This window comes from Vanacampus margaritifer, chromosome 19 (genome assembly GCF_051991255.1).
Source record: "Vanacampus margaritifer isolate UIUO_Vmar chromosome 19, RoL_Vmar_1.0, whole genome shotgun sequence".
NCBI classification, from domain to species: Eukaryota; Metazoa; Chordata; class Actinopteri; order Syngnathiformes; family Syngnathidae; genus Vanacampus; species Vanacampus margaritifer.
In genome coordinates this window covers 15,442,983-15,455,971 of record NC_135450.1, presented here as the reverse complement: position 1 = coordinate 15,455,971, position 12,989 = coordinate 15,442,983, and the positions used below count along the sequence as shown (strand labels likewise).

Here is a 12,989-nt window from a genome sequence, read left to right as displayed (position 1 = left end):
ACATTTTGTCTGTTGGGCCATCAGAAAATAACTCACACACATGCTTGTCTTTCTATGTTAGTGTGTCATAACTGTTCATTATGAAGCCATTTTGGAACACTGAGTGTGTGTGTGTAATAGAAGCACACACACTTTTACTTGTCTTTCTATGGCAGTATGGCACAGGCCTTGTGGTGATTTTTAATTGCGGCGACATTTTGGCGGGTAAACAAAAAAAAAAAATGCTCACTTCGCTTGCATATCGTGTTATTTTTATCAGCCATTTTAAAATGTAGTCTGTTTTAGCAAAGTTTCTATTCCGCTTGATCGTTTTTAATAGTTAGTTAACCTCATCCTGTTTTTATTCAGGACAGTCACATTTACTTCTGTTATATATTTTTTTGTTTTGTATTTTTTGGGATCTAAAAACTATTTCACATAAAATTTTCTCAAATCTTTTTAAAATTAATTTAAAAACAACTTGACACACAATTACAGCATATCAACAAGTGGCTACTAAGTTTCCATTTTTTTTGGTTTATGTTTTATTGAACATATAAACACAAAGAAAACACATTACAAGTCTAAAACATAAATTGAAGTCAAAAAGAAAACAAGAATAGGAAGAAAGAAACGAGTTCACATGACAGTGACAAGATTTTACAAAATCAAATAATTTTTATCTCATTTTTGTTCATGAACTAAAATGTCCATAGATTTTAGTCCAGATTTTAAGTGAAGCACATTTTTGTCTTTGCCTTCATTAGTCGACGAAAATGCATATCGATTTAGTCCCAGTTACTGTTTATTAATGAGGCCTTTGGTTTAGTCTAGTCTAGTTTTAGTCCAGTGAAAAATGTGTGTCGATGAAATTAACACTACTTGCAAATGCGCACGCACACGCACTTGTGCAGCACAAACTTTGACATGGCACTCTTGTAATGGGGACATTTTCCTTTGCGAGGACATTTTGGCTTGTACGCATCAGAAAAATGCTTCGATAAGCTCCTTTTTTTTTTTTTTTTTAGAATGTGTGTGTGTGTGTGTGCGCGCACGTGTGTGTGCGTGTCACCTGTCTGCGAAAGATAGCTGCTTTTAAAAGAATCCTTGTTATTTTGACTGTGGCCTTCAGGAGGGATTAATGTAGCCACAGATGATTTCATTAGCCAGACTTGAGTGTGTTTGTGTGTGTATTGTGTCACACACACACACACACGCACACATGCGCACACCCACACAGGCCTGCGGGAGGTCTTGAGCTGAAACCAATTGTAAAGGGTGAGCAAGAAGGTGACGAGTAGGACACCTCCGCCTCCCACTCTTCCTAAATGCGGCATCCTCCACTTGAAAATAATCATTACGGTATTTCATAATATAAACCCTTTAATAGATGAAAATTCATCTTTGTACGTGCTGAGGAGAAGCGGATTCATAATCTTGCTAACGGTGGGGGGGGAGTCAAGTCAGCCACGGCCATCAGGGCGGGGATTACGTCGACGGGAGGTTTGATAATTTACAATTTCCACGTCGGAAACAATTAGCAGAGACGTGATGTCACACTCGTTTCGGAAAGACGACGTTTCAAATGTGCTCCTCGTTAAATTAGTCACGCACGGCCGGCAGCTTGAATGTTTACCACAAACGCAAACACATACCAGAGATTCAGTCTGTAAAGCCATTTACAAATTTCACAATTTATATATATGAAATTGATTTTTCTGAAGGTTTACACGGTTTCCTGTGAAAGACGGCGAGCACATTTTTAGGCATCGCATCTGTGTGTGCGCGCATGACAAACTCTTTTTATATTTTCATGTTTATTTCATAACCGCCGTGTGACAGCTCCTCAATGGGCGTCACTTGTCACGTTGGAGAAAAAAATAAAAAAATCACTCGCTCAGTCCCTGAAATCTTTTAATGAGCTACTTTTTAGGTATTCCGGGTCATCTTGTTATTTTTGGAAGCTCAACAATTAATTCATAAAGTAAATCAACACAGGATGATATTATTAGAAAAAGATCTCAGTGTTATGCTAACTAAAATGAGAAAACAAAATTGGCCAATGAACATTTCCCTGAGAGTGTCAATCAAAAGTCAGCATGATTGTCACTTTTTTTGTATTGGATGGCATCGGAGTGTGTACCTAATGAAGTGACGCATAATTACTTCCGCCAAGGAGGTTATCGTCTTTTGTTTGCGGACTAGATTACGTAAAAAAAAAGTTTCCAGGAAGTAGGGGTGGGGCGTGATGAAAGAGGAATTTCTTGCAAAATCTGGATGATGATGCAGATTTAGTCAACGTTCAATGAGACAAACATTTTTTTTTTAAGGTGCTTTGAACTAAATACAAATACAAAATAATCAATGGTAGCACAACTGTTTTCTGGCGTGTGGGCGGGGGGTGCGCCAACGCTTTGGGGATTTTAAAAGGGTGTGTTTGAGAACGGATGTCATGGATCACCCACAAGATTGTAGAAGCACATTTAACTTTGGGATGATGAAGGGGGGGTGCAGGTCTGAAAAAGATAATTCAGGATATAGGTTAGGATTTTAGGGTGCGTGCTGGGGCGAGTGGGGTGCGCCAACTCTAAGGGCTCTGAGGGGCACGGACGGCTTAACACGTTTGGGATCTCCAAGTAATTCTGAATCTAAGTGAAACGGAAGCGTTTGTGTGAGATGAGGATGCGCTGACTGTTGAGATGTAAAAGGGGGTGCGCAGATTAGAAAGTCAATTCTAGATCTACGTTACGTTTCAAAGGTTCTTGCCTTATAACAATAAGAAATCTACATCCGGCATAGTTAGGTTTTTTTTTCCGGGGGAGGCATAAGGGGCATCGGGGTGTGCCAGTTCTGCAGTGACATCGAAAAAAAAATGTGTGTCTTAAAAATTTCTTAGAAATGGCGTTGGGGTAAGCGGGTGGTGCGTCAACACTGTGGGGATGTGAAAAGGGGTGTGAAGCTTAAAAAGTAAATTCTGGATCTGGACTACTGTTGAGTTGTTTTAGATCATGTTCATTCTGTAACTACAAGTTTTTATTAAGGTGATTGTCAAGCATATGGGGGTGCGCCAAATCTATCGGTACGTAAAAGTGGGTGCATGGCTTAAAACATCTGGGATCACCGGCTAAGAATTTTTGTATTGGGGTGATGCGGGGGGGTGGGGGAGGACGGTTTGACCAGTCGGTGAGGGGGTGCGCAAACTCTGGCGGCAATTGATTAACAAACTGTACAGTGTGATCTAGTTGCAAAACATTACTGCAAAAATGGAGTTCAGTTTGGGTGGTGGTATGCTTGGTGAGCAGTGAGTGTTTGCTAGATGAACACAAACTGGTGAATTTGTTTGTGTGAGCGAGGAGATGGCCAATTATGGAAACGTGAAATGTTAGCGGCTCATGCTACAAACTCAGGCCGTCTGGCCGACACCTGAGCTTTGCAGCGTACACGGCGAACATGTGCTCACCCTCGGCCCTTGCCATCTTTTTTTCTACCTGCTTTTACAACATCCTGTCAGGCCTTTTTGTCTGCTGCGGGCTAGTGATGCTATGCTAATATGTGTGTGTGTGTGTGTAAAGAATGAGGCGTGTCAGGACGCTAGCAGAGCTAAGATGGGCCTGGCCCAGCTTTGAACCTCCCCCCAGGACGGCCGCCGGCGCACCCCCTTGGAATACTTTGAGGCGCGCCATCACATGGTGACAAGCGCCCAAATACACACGAGCGCGCACACGCACGTAGCGCGAAAGAGATCAGGGGGTGAATATTTCATAAGACGCGGCGGTGACAGCGACATCCTCAAACATCTCTCTTCCCGCCTTCTCGTCCACTTGGCGTCGACGGGCTGTCAACTTTTTTTTTTTTTTTTTTCCCGGAAAGGAGGAGGGGCTGTAGGGTATCCGGGGGCGGGGGCGACCCACTTGCGTTGCCCATACTGTTGGGACCATCTGCGCCAATGTTGCTTTGAAGGCTAACAAGAATGGCTAATACAATGTATCCCTATTTATTGCTGGGTATACATTCTAAATGTAATTATTGATTAACCATGTAATGCTCTCAAAACATTGAAACTTATTTAAAGACAGTCCTTAGCACCTGTCCTCCCCCTCGTTGAAGTTTACTGTATATTAAAATCAGCAAAATGTTTATCCAAGTCTGCTAGCTTAGTGCTAATATATAATGCAAAACGCCACGAGAATTAGCATCGAGCTCACGGTAATCAGAAATCTTCTGCTACTTTCTCACACACACGGCAGCACATTAAAACAGGGCATACGACAATACTCAGTTGTCATTTTACCGCAATAAAGTCGTGACTTGCTGACAAAAAAAAGAGGATGACGATGCTATTAAAAAAAACAAAAAAGTTTCCGTGACATTGAGCCACTCCATCTGTCTCTTTAAACCGCACTGTCACAGTGCTAATGTAGGCTGCCTGCTGTTCCACCAGCGGCCTGTTGGTGGCCTCAACGTGTATAAAATTGTAGTCAGATTCCTAAGAGGAGGAAGAGAAGAAGAGATGCGCCCCTCACATTCCCCTTAATAATCAATGGAAGGAAGCTGTTAAAAAAAGGCAGCACCGAACCCCTTGTGAGTGAAGCCTCATTAGCGAGGGAAGTCTGAAGGAAAAAAATTGGTAAATGAGGGGGAAAATAAAATCAAGAAGAAAGAATAAAAAGTTTAAAAGAGAGTGAGTGAAAGCAAGTAAGAGCTGCTGCTTCTGGCGCCCGAAAATAGATTGCATCAATATTTGCTCAAAAGTGCAAAATTACACAACTATTAGATGCTAGGATCACAAAATGTATATTTTATATAAAGTGGTAAATGACTTATATGGTGATTTGTGAGATGTGAGCTCATTAATATTTCATCATAAGCGTTAAATTACTATACTTAAAAAAAATACATATGCAGTATGTTACAAAATGTTATTTTTTGCTAGTAGTCTATGCTAACACATAGATAGCTAAGTCATATTTACTTATTTGGACATGTGTCGACTTTTTTTTTCTTTCTGTCAGAAGGCTTTCTGGACGTAATTGCTTTTCGTTTTATGTTGAATATTGTGCAAAATTTGTAAAAAAAAAAAAAAAATGTGTTGAATGTAAATTGCACACATAGTTTTGGTCAACGTAAACACATCTTAAATTTGCATACATACAAGTATGTTGACGTTTTCTTGCGTTCTCTCCTTCCGGCACCTGCTTTCAGATATCTACATATTAATAATATTATTGAGATTTGATCACTAATATTAAATTTCTCTACACTATCATCTTCATTAATATTTGATCAAAGGTTCTTAATTTCTGTACTACGAGATGCGATATCACAATATTGATAAGCTGCCCTAATTGATATTTTACTGTGTTAAATAAAGCCAAAAGTCAAAATGACTTTCCCCGGCCGAAGAGGTCAAACGTTGAATGTGATTCCCCCTTCACCCCTTTCTTTCTTTTTTTTTTTTTTTTTGTGCCCCACCACCCAGTGCTCTTTTAATCACCTGGCTTGCTCTCATTTGCATATTAAATAGGCTTTAATCATGAAAAGCAATCAGGCTTTTGCATATTCATACCTTCCCCTGCGCGTCCGCTTCCTTGTCTCGCTCCAGTGCCGAGCAGCCCCGCAATCACAAGGCAGGCGGCGTCCCGCACACACAAACACACACACACACACACACACACACACACACACGCACACACACTTCCAAATAACTTCACATGCTACTTATGTATTATCTCTACGAGCGAGAGAGAGCGAGGGAAGAAGAGGGGGGGAGGGGGGTTGTGGGGTGCTAGATAAAAAAAGATGGCGAGACTGATCCCTGATTTGAGCGGCGAATATTTGTACAGAGGCTCAAGGAAAAGCTCATTTGCATAATGACTTTGTAGTTTTGCATTAATCACATTTGCATATGAAAATGCGTTAATTACTCCCGATGATTTTTTTTTTTTTCCTTCAACCCCCGCCCCGAAAAAAAAAAAAACTTGCTTCATTTTGATGTCCAAGCTCACGGGTTGTGATTAGGGGTGAACATGGGTGCCACTTGTGTGTATGTGCGTGCGTGCGCGTGTGTGTGTGTGTTTACGAAATGGAGTGTTTTGAAAGCGTGCCAGCGCATCCATCTTACGTCTGCTGAGAGGCATGTGTGTGTCTATTTTGGTTTTCTCTCTTAGTGTGTTCGAGTGTGTGTGTGAGTCAGTGGGGAGCGCAGAGTACGCTGCTTCCATTTTAAGCATTTTTTTTTCCACAAGTAACACCAACTTGTTTATGATTCCGACCTCCCTCTAATGCCTTTTTTGTAGCTACAAATGTGGAGGACTGTGTGTGTGTGTGTGTGTGTGTGTGTGTGTGTCCCATGCCGTCAAGTGGCAGATTAAATAAGAAAAACATGTTCAATCGGAATGCATGCATTACATATGGGGTGCGCTCGCATGTTTTGGGGGATGTTTTGACCTCCTTGAGGACGACGTGGCACACACGTAAACAGGAAGTAAACATCAAGAAGGGCCGCGCACAAACTCGGACGACAACATGGGAATCGTGTCAAAGTTGGCCGGGGTTTCATTTTCGGGGTTTCGTTTAAGAGGGCCGGCGATCACAAGCTAGTCAGACAAAACAAACAAATGAGAATATAGTTGGAACATTATGAGGAAAGCATGGCGGATTGGGGGGGGTAAAATCACAATATATATATATATATATATATATATATATATATAAAGCAGATTTACAAGATTTTTTCAAAAATATATTCTTGAGGATATAGTCCTAATTTAGGAAATATTAAAATAAGAGATAAATAAAAACTGCCGCCCTTTTACGACAATAATGTAAATTAGAAAAAATAAAATTGAAATGGAAAAAAACTAAACAAAAAAACAAAACAATTAAGCTGTTTCCATGAATACTACAGGATAGGTTCCCTGCAAAAAAATCAAAATAGGTGAATTTGCAAAAGACGAACCGCCAAAATGCAAAAAGCGTCCGCTGTAGTGACAATTTGAGGAAAAGTCATCATTAAATTTTCCATTTTGAGTCCTAGTTTGAAGACAACAAACAAAAGAGAACCAAACTGTACTTTTGAACACCAATCTGTTACTACCTCATTTTTGTTAGCTTGATGCAAGCATTAAATGTGAAATGCCATAGATGGGCTAACAGAAATTAGCATATAGATTTGGGTGAATCTGGATAATGTAAAAGCCCAAAAATGATGGCTGAGAAATCCACGAGTGGAAAAATTCACACTAGGATACGCTGACAAGTACGACATTCACTAAAAACACGCGCACACACATTGCACACATACATACGCGTGAGTTAAGGAGTCCCACATGAAGGCATCAAACGCAGCACAAGCAGCTTTATGGCACTCATATGGCAGCAGATTTGATATTTTCCTACCACAGCGGGGGAATAAAAGTGGCCACTAATTTGGAGTGCGAGCGCCACTGCTAACTTGCAGCATGTGCCGCGCGCTCCACATGTGTGCGCACTCTCTGCACCCCTGCCCCCCCCCCCCAAGAAAGAAAGAGCCATTAAGAGAAGTTTGCGCTGTCCCGACCTCCCCCTCGCCCCACCCCCAATTTTCTTTCTTCACACAATTGCTGTGGCGTTTCCAGTGTTTAGATTTTACCTGTAAATAAAGCTCATGTAAAGTTGGTGAAATGTTTACTGAAGGAAAAAAAAAAAGTTGTGATTTATACCTTAAACTTAAGTTGGAAAATTACAAATGCCATAATTTTCCCAAAACATTTTTAACAAAAAAAAAAGTTCAATTCACAGGAGCAAGATGTCATTTTATTTGAATAAAGTCATAAAGCAATTTTTTTTGCCAACATCGATTTTACAACAATTAAAGCCAAAATGTTATGAGATCTTTCTCAGTTGCAATTTTATGGCGAGGTTTTAAAATTCCGAGAATCAAATTAAGTCAAATTAAGAATTTTACAACAAAAATGTAGTTAATTGACATTAAGTTTTTAAAGTATTATTTTCTGACAAAAAAAGTCTTTAAAAATCCAAGTTAAGCTAAATTTGATCTTTTAGTCACAATTTTATGTTGTGACTGAATTTGCATTTTGATCAAATAAAAAAGTCAGGGAAAAAAGTAAAAAATGTTACGCCCAAAAAATGTTATTACACTATTAAATAAATAAATAAAAATGCTGAAATATCTCTCTCTATATATAGTTAGAATAAGAAAAATTATACGAAGAAATTAGAATAAAATTGTAACATTTAACAGGGAAATTTTGTAATTTCATGAAATAGAGTAATTTTTATAAGAAAATATGGTCAACCTTTTTTGAGAATTGTTAGAATCAATGTGTATTTATCTTTTATTTTTTATATAGTATTAATTTATTTATTTTTAATATATATATTTTTATTTTTTATTATTATTATTATTTTTTACACATTTTACTTTCCCTCTGACATTGAAGAAATATTTTTTTAGGCTGTGGTCAAGTCTGAAATCTAAGATGTGCAATTTACGGGTCCTACTAGCACGAGCCTCTTTTTCCCGCCATTAGTTGTGAAAAAAGGGAGCGACTCGTCTTGTTAGCGCTTCGGACTGCCTCGCGCCTACTCACGCCGCCGCTGCCGCCCTCCTCCTCTTATCTCATTAACGTCCTGCTCGGTGACGCCGTTTATTTGGCTTTTTAGCCACCGCCAAGATGCTGAGAGCTTTCCATGCTGCACTTACACCCCCCACCATAATACAACCACCCCCTCCCTCCCAAAGTTCCCTCACTGCATCCACTTACTTGTCTCGTGCAATTACGATGACGCAAAAACGCAAGATGGTGGTAAATGCAAACATCACAGCGGGGACATTTCTTGTTGTGATATTTGGCTGCCAGTTTATTGGGAAAGTGTTCAAGCCCCCCCTCAAATAAAAAGCACTTGATAATTGTGTACTTTACAAAAACACACACTAATGACATCACTTAAGTGAATAGAATCTAAAGAATTAAACAGACGATAAATTAATTTCATCGCCTTTTGGTGACTTGGCCAGCAGGTGGCAGTATAACAATCATCAGCAAACAAACGAACGAAGAAGTAGTGCCTACAAGTTTGGCTGTTTGTGTTCAAGTATTTAAACATTTAGATCTAGAGCGAGATTCATGCTAGTTTTGTTAGCCCGTTGATGGCGGTTTGCATAGTGTGTTAGCATTACGCTAGCAGAAGGTAAAGTTGCGCGGTGTGCGTTGAACCATTTGGAGAAGAAAATCTTGCAACCGAATGAAAAATCAATTAAAAAAAAGAGAAAAGAAAGTGCATACTAAAGTGACTTATTTGCGAATAAAAAGCAGCAGCTTCTTTTTTTTTTTTGTGGCTGCGAGCGCTGCTAAAATTTACGAGGGCGGGCAGAAATGATTAGACATATCTGGGAAATATTACAGCCCTAAAACTATTTGCATGTTTTCTATATTTTCCTTTAGGGAAGGTGTGTGTGTGTGTGTGTGTGTGTGTAGGGGGGGGGGGGTTAACTTGGGTGGAGGTTATTTAAATAAATAAGAGGATTATGAGGACAATTTGACTGCTGGCTTTATTCATTAGAAATGTAAATCTGCTTTTTATTAGCCGGCGCTATGACTTAAGAGCACAACGTGTCGCGCGGTGCCACGTCCTGCCTGCCTAACCTTAACCCGTCCGACTTCAAAATCCCCACGTTTGTTTTTTTTTTTTTTTCTTCTCTCTCTTCCCGTCTTTTCCAAAAATGAAATCAAGTCGAGATGCTATCGGGCCGATCTGTGCCAGTGGAGCTTGTCTGGGCCTGTGGTCTGGCGGGGGCAACGCTGGCCCCAACCGCGCCATCCCTACTCATTCGTATATGTATGCGTGCGTGCGTGCGTGTCCTAAAGGCAATGGCTAGATGAAAGCAGCTTTCTTTGAACCATCAGCTATGCGGGAGCTGTGCCAACAGTAGGAAATGTATCAGCGTGATAACAGCCGCAAAGACAGAGAGATAATGAGAACCAATTGGGAGAGCGAGAGAGAGAGGCCACACAAAAGTCTCCGGGGAGGCCCCGAGGCCAAACGGAGACCCGTCAAACACACACACTTTAGGAAAACTATGCGCAGGGTGTGTCCGCGCTGAGGGACGAGCATGTCTCTATTTGCGGCGTGGAGGCAGTTGGACGCACCTGGGAAGGTTTCAGGACCCGCGGCGTGAAAAGCAAAAGGCGCATGATGAAAGATGCTTGCGTTGGCGGGCCATGGGAAAGTCAACTTGGCGAAAGAAGTGAACACAACAGGCACTTGGACCTGATAATAACGCTAATAGAGTGTTGTTGTAGACATCGATATGACGACCCAAGATGAGCTAAACGGGTTGTTTGGTTGTTATGTTATTGGACATAACACAATGATGTGTTCCACGTGCTTGGATACTTTTGTATTGGATCTTGGCAGAGGAAGAATATGCCAAACGTGCTTACGAAGAGTAGCTCCAATACAATAACACAGTGTGTCACTCTTCGACTAATCTAAGCTAACGCTAACGATATAAACGCTAACAATATTACTACATGTACCTGTCTTGAAAAGAATGTTTGCAACCAGCTACAAGAGCTAGCGTGTCTACAGTTAGTGAAGTAAATAGGTTACTATACTTCCTACGGAGGGAGCTAATTAGCTAACTAGCATGGCTAACAGTTCATTACTATGGTGATAGTTACTTCACTAAGCGGATAATAACTACTCATTTTCTGAGAAATAACTTTTACTGTTGTTCTACATTTTGATTTTATTTAGAAAAAAAAGTTGATTTTCTTTTTATATGTACTTATGAGCCTGGAGCATGTATAATGGACAACGGTTATGTACACAAACATTTCAAAATAGTATATTTAGCCGCTATACCGTAAAAACTGGGAAAGATAAAAATGACAAAGTGTTCTACTGTTAAATAAAAAATATTCCTTTCTAGATTTCTTAAAGTCAAGTTCATACATACATCGCACAGGACTAGCCAACTTAGCATCTTTAGCTTTCGACCATCTGTTTTGCTACAGTATTGATACGCTAGCATTACAAATCGGTATTGATGTTACGATACGCTGTCAATAGAATTGTATCAAAAATTCATACCATCATTTACAAAACGTTAATTGTTACAAATTCTGATATTGTGATACTGTTTCGTGATATCGTTTTCCTTTTATGATACCGTGCCAAGCGGTATCATATCGTCATCTCACATCAAAGCTCAAAGTTACAGAATTGATACAAAGCCACAAATGCAGTAACATAGTTATCTTGCTAGCATCAGAAGCTGAACTCTGCAATTCGGGGGAGCCCTGTAACTAAAACGAACATGCTGCCATGTTGAATGTTAAGTGTCACGTTGTACATGAGATAATAATCATTTCTCCGTGTACCAAATGCCCCGCACATCATAAGTGAACGCGACGAGATTAGGGGTATTGTTTTTAAAAATCATTAATTGATTAGCGGAGACGTTTGACGGCACTCCGCTAATCATTTAAACAAACATTTAGCCGGCTGCAATTTGACGACAAGCTCGAGCAGAGCGCGCCGCAATCACCGTCACATTGTTTTTTTTTTTTTGTGTTAGCGCACTAACGCTAATTAGCTTGCTGGCAAATTGGCATCTCAACTAATGCAAGTTTTAACACAAAAACTTGGCGGACCGCGTTCAGGGACCAAGTAGGGACCGACTTGCTGTATTGCGCAATACGCTCAATATGCTCAAGGCTTCCCGCATGTGAACCGCGAGTGTCCGATCCAGCTGGGCAACATTACGAGTGTCTGAAGACGCTTAAGCGGGTCTGGAGGATGTGTTGAACCACAAAAGGAAACTATGTTCGCCTGGTCCGAGTCATTCCTTAGAAGGACATTCTCCTATTGAAGTTGCGCTGGATGTTTCCCCGCCGCTTCCCCGAGAAGAGGAAGGCGTGGGCGCGTTCGCTATGAAGCGCATTGATCCCGCCAAACATCTAACAACCCGTCTAAGCAGCATTGGCACGTCGGAGTCAATAAAGGCAACGGTACAGCGGTGAATAGGACACTGACAGCGCGGACAAAGTGGGCGTCCCTCAGGGGCTCGGCTCAAGCTCAATTGGATGGAAAACGCTCAAAGTCGTCAAAGCTGCCTTTTATCCATTCAAAGGCATCTAAAAGGCCCGGTGGTGACCTTTTCCCGGGGAATTTTCCACATTCTGCTTGTTGCGCCTCCCTATTATCATTAAAGATGCGCGTTTTGTGCTGAAGCCGCCGATGACGCCATTGTTTCCTTGATGTCGCCGCCCGCTGCGCAGTGCCACAATGTCGCGTTTAAGTGCCGGTAATTCCGCTATTAACAATAGAATGGCAGGTGGTGGTGATAAAAGCATTTTCCCTCGGCTTCCTCAACAGACGCCAATTTTCTTTTCTTCTTTCTTTTGGGCCGCCGCTGCCCGAGTGTCCTCTTCATTTTGTCGGTGTTGGAGCGGTAGACCTCACAGATCGCACTCGCCTTCTTCCTGGTTCTCCACCAATCACAAGCCATTCTTTTTTTTTCTTTTTTTTTATTCATCCCCAAGAGCCAGTTTCATTGAGCAAAATCAAATTTGGTAGGCACATGAATCATGAGTAGACCCATAAAAAAGTTTGAAGAAGCCATGCCCGAAAAGTTACAGGAAGTCTGAAGTGGCCATTTTGAGTTAGTATTGCCGTCTTTGATTAAACCAGTTTCATTGAACAACATAAGATTCGGTAGAGATTATGAATAGACAAAAAAAACTCATAAGAACCCATACCCGATGAGTCTGCCATTATGAAGTGGCCATTTTCATGGGTCCTGCGGTTTGGAAAATTTGGCCCCCCAAAGCCAGTTTCGTTTAGCAGGATGCAATTTACTAGACATGTCAATCATTGGTAGACCAACAAAAAAGTCTCAAGAAGCCATGCCCGAAAACACACAGAAAGTCAAACATTTTAGTTTCAAGTGGTCCTTTAAGATTCATTTCAGTCATTAGTCAGGTGTGCGTAAAATGCAAACT

The 12,989-nt window shown here is 40.8% G+C and overlaps 1 protein-coding gene across 2 annotated transcripts in view; it reads left to right on the top strand.

Moving 5' to 3' along the window:
- bcl11bb (BCL11 transcription factor B b) overlaps positions 1 to 12,989 on the top strand; it is a 39,233-nt gene that overhangs the window by 13,455 nt on the left and 12,789 nt on the right. The window lies entirely within an intron of this gene.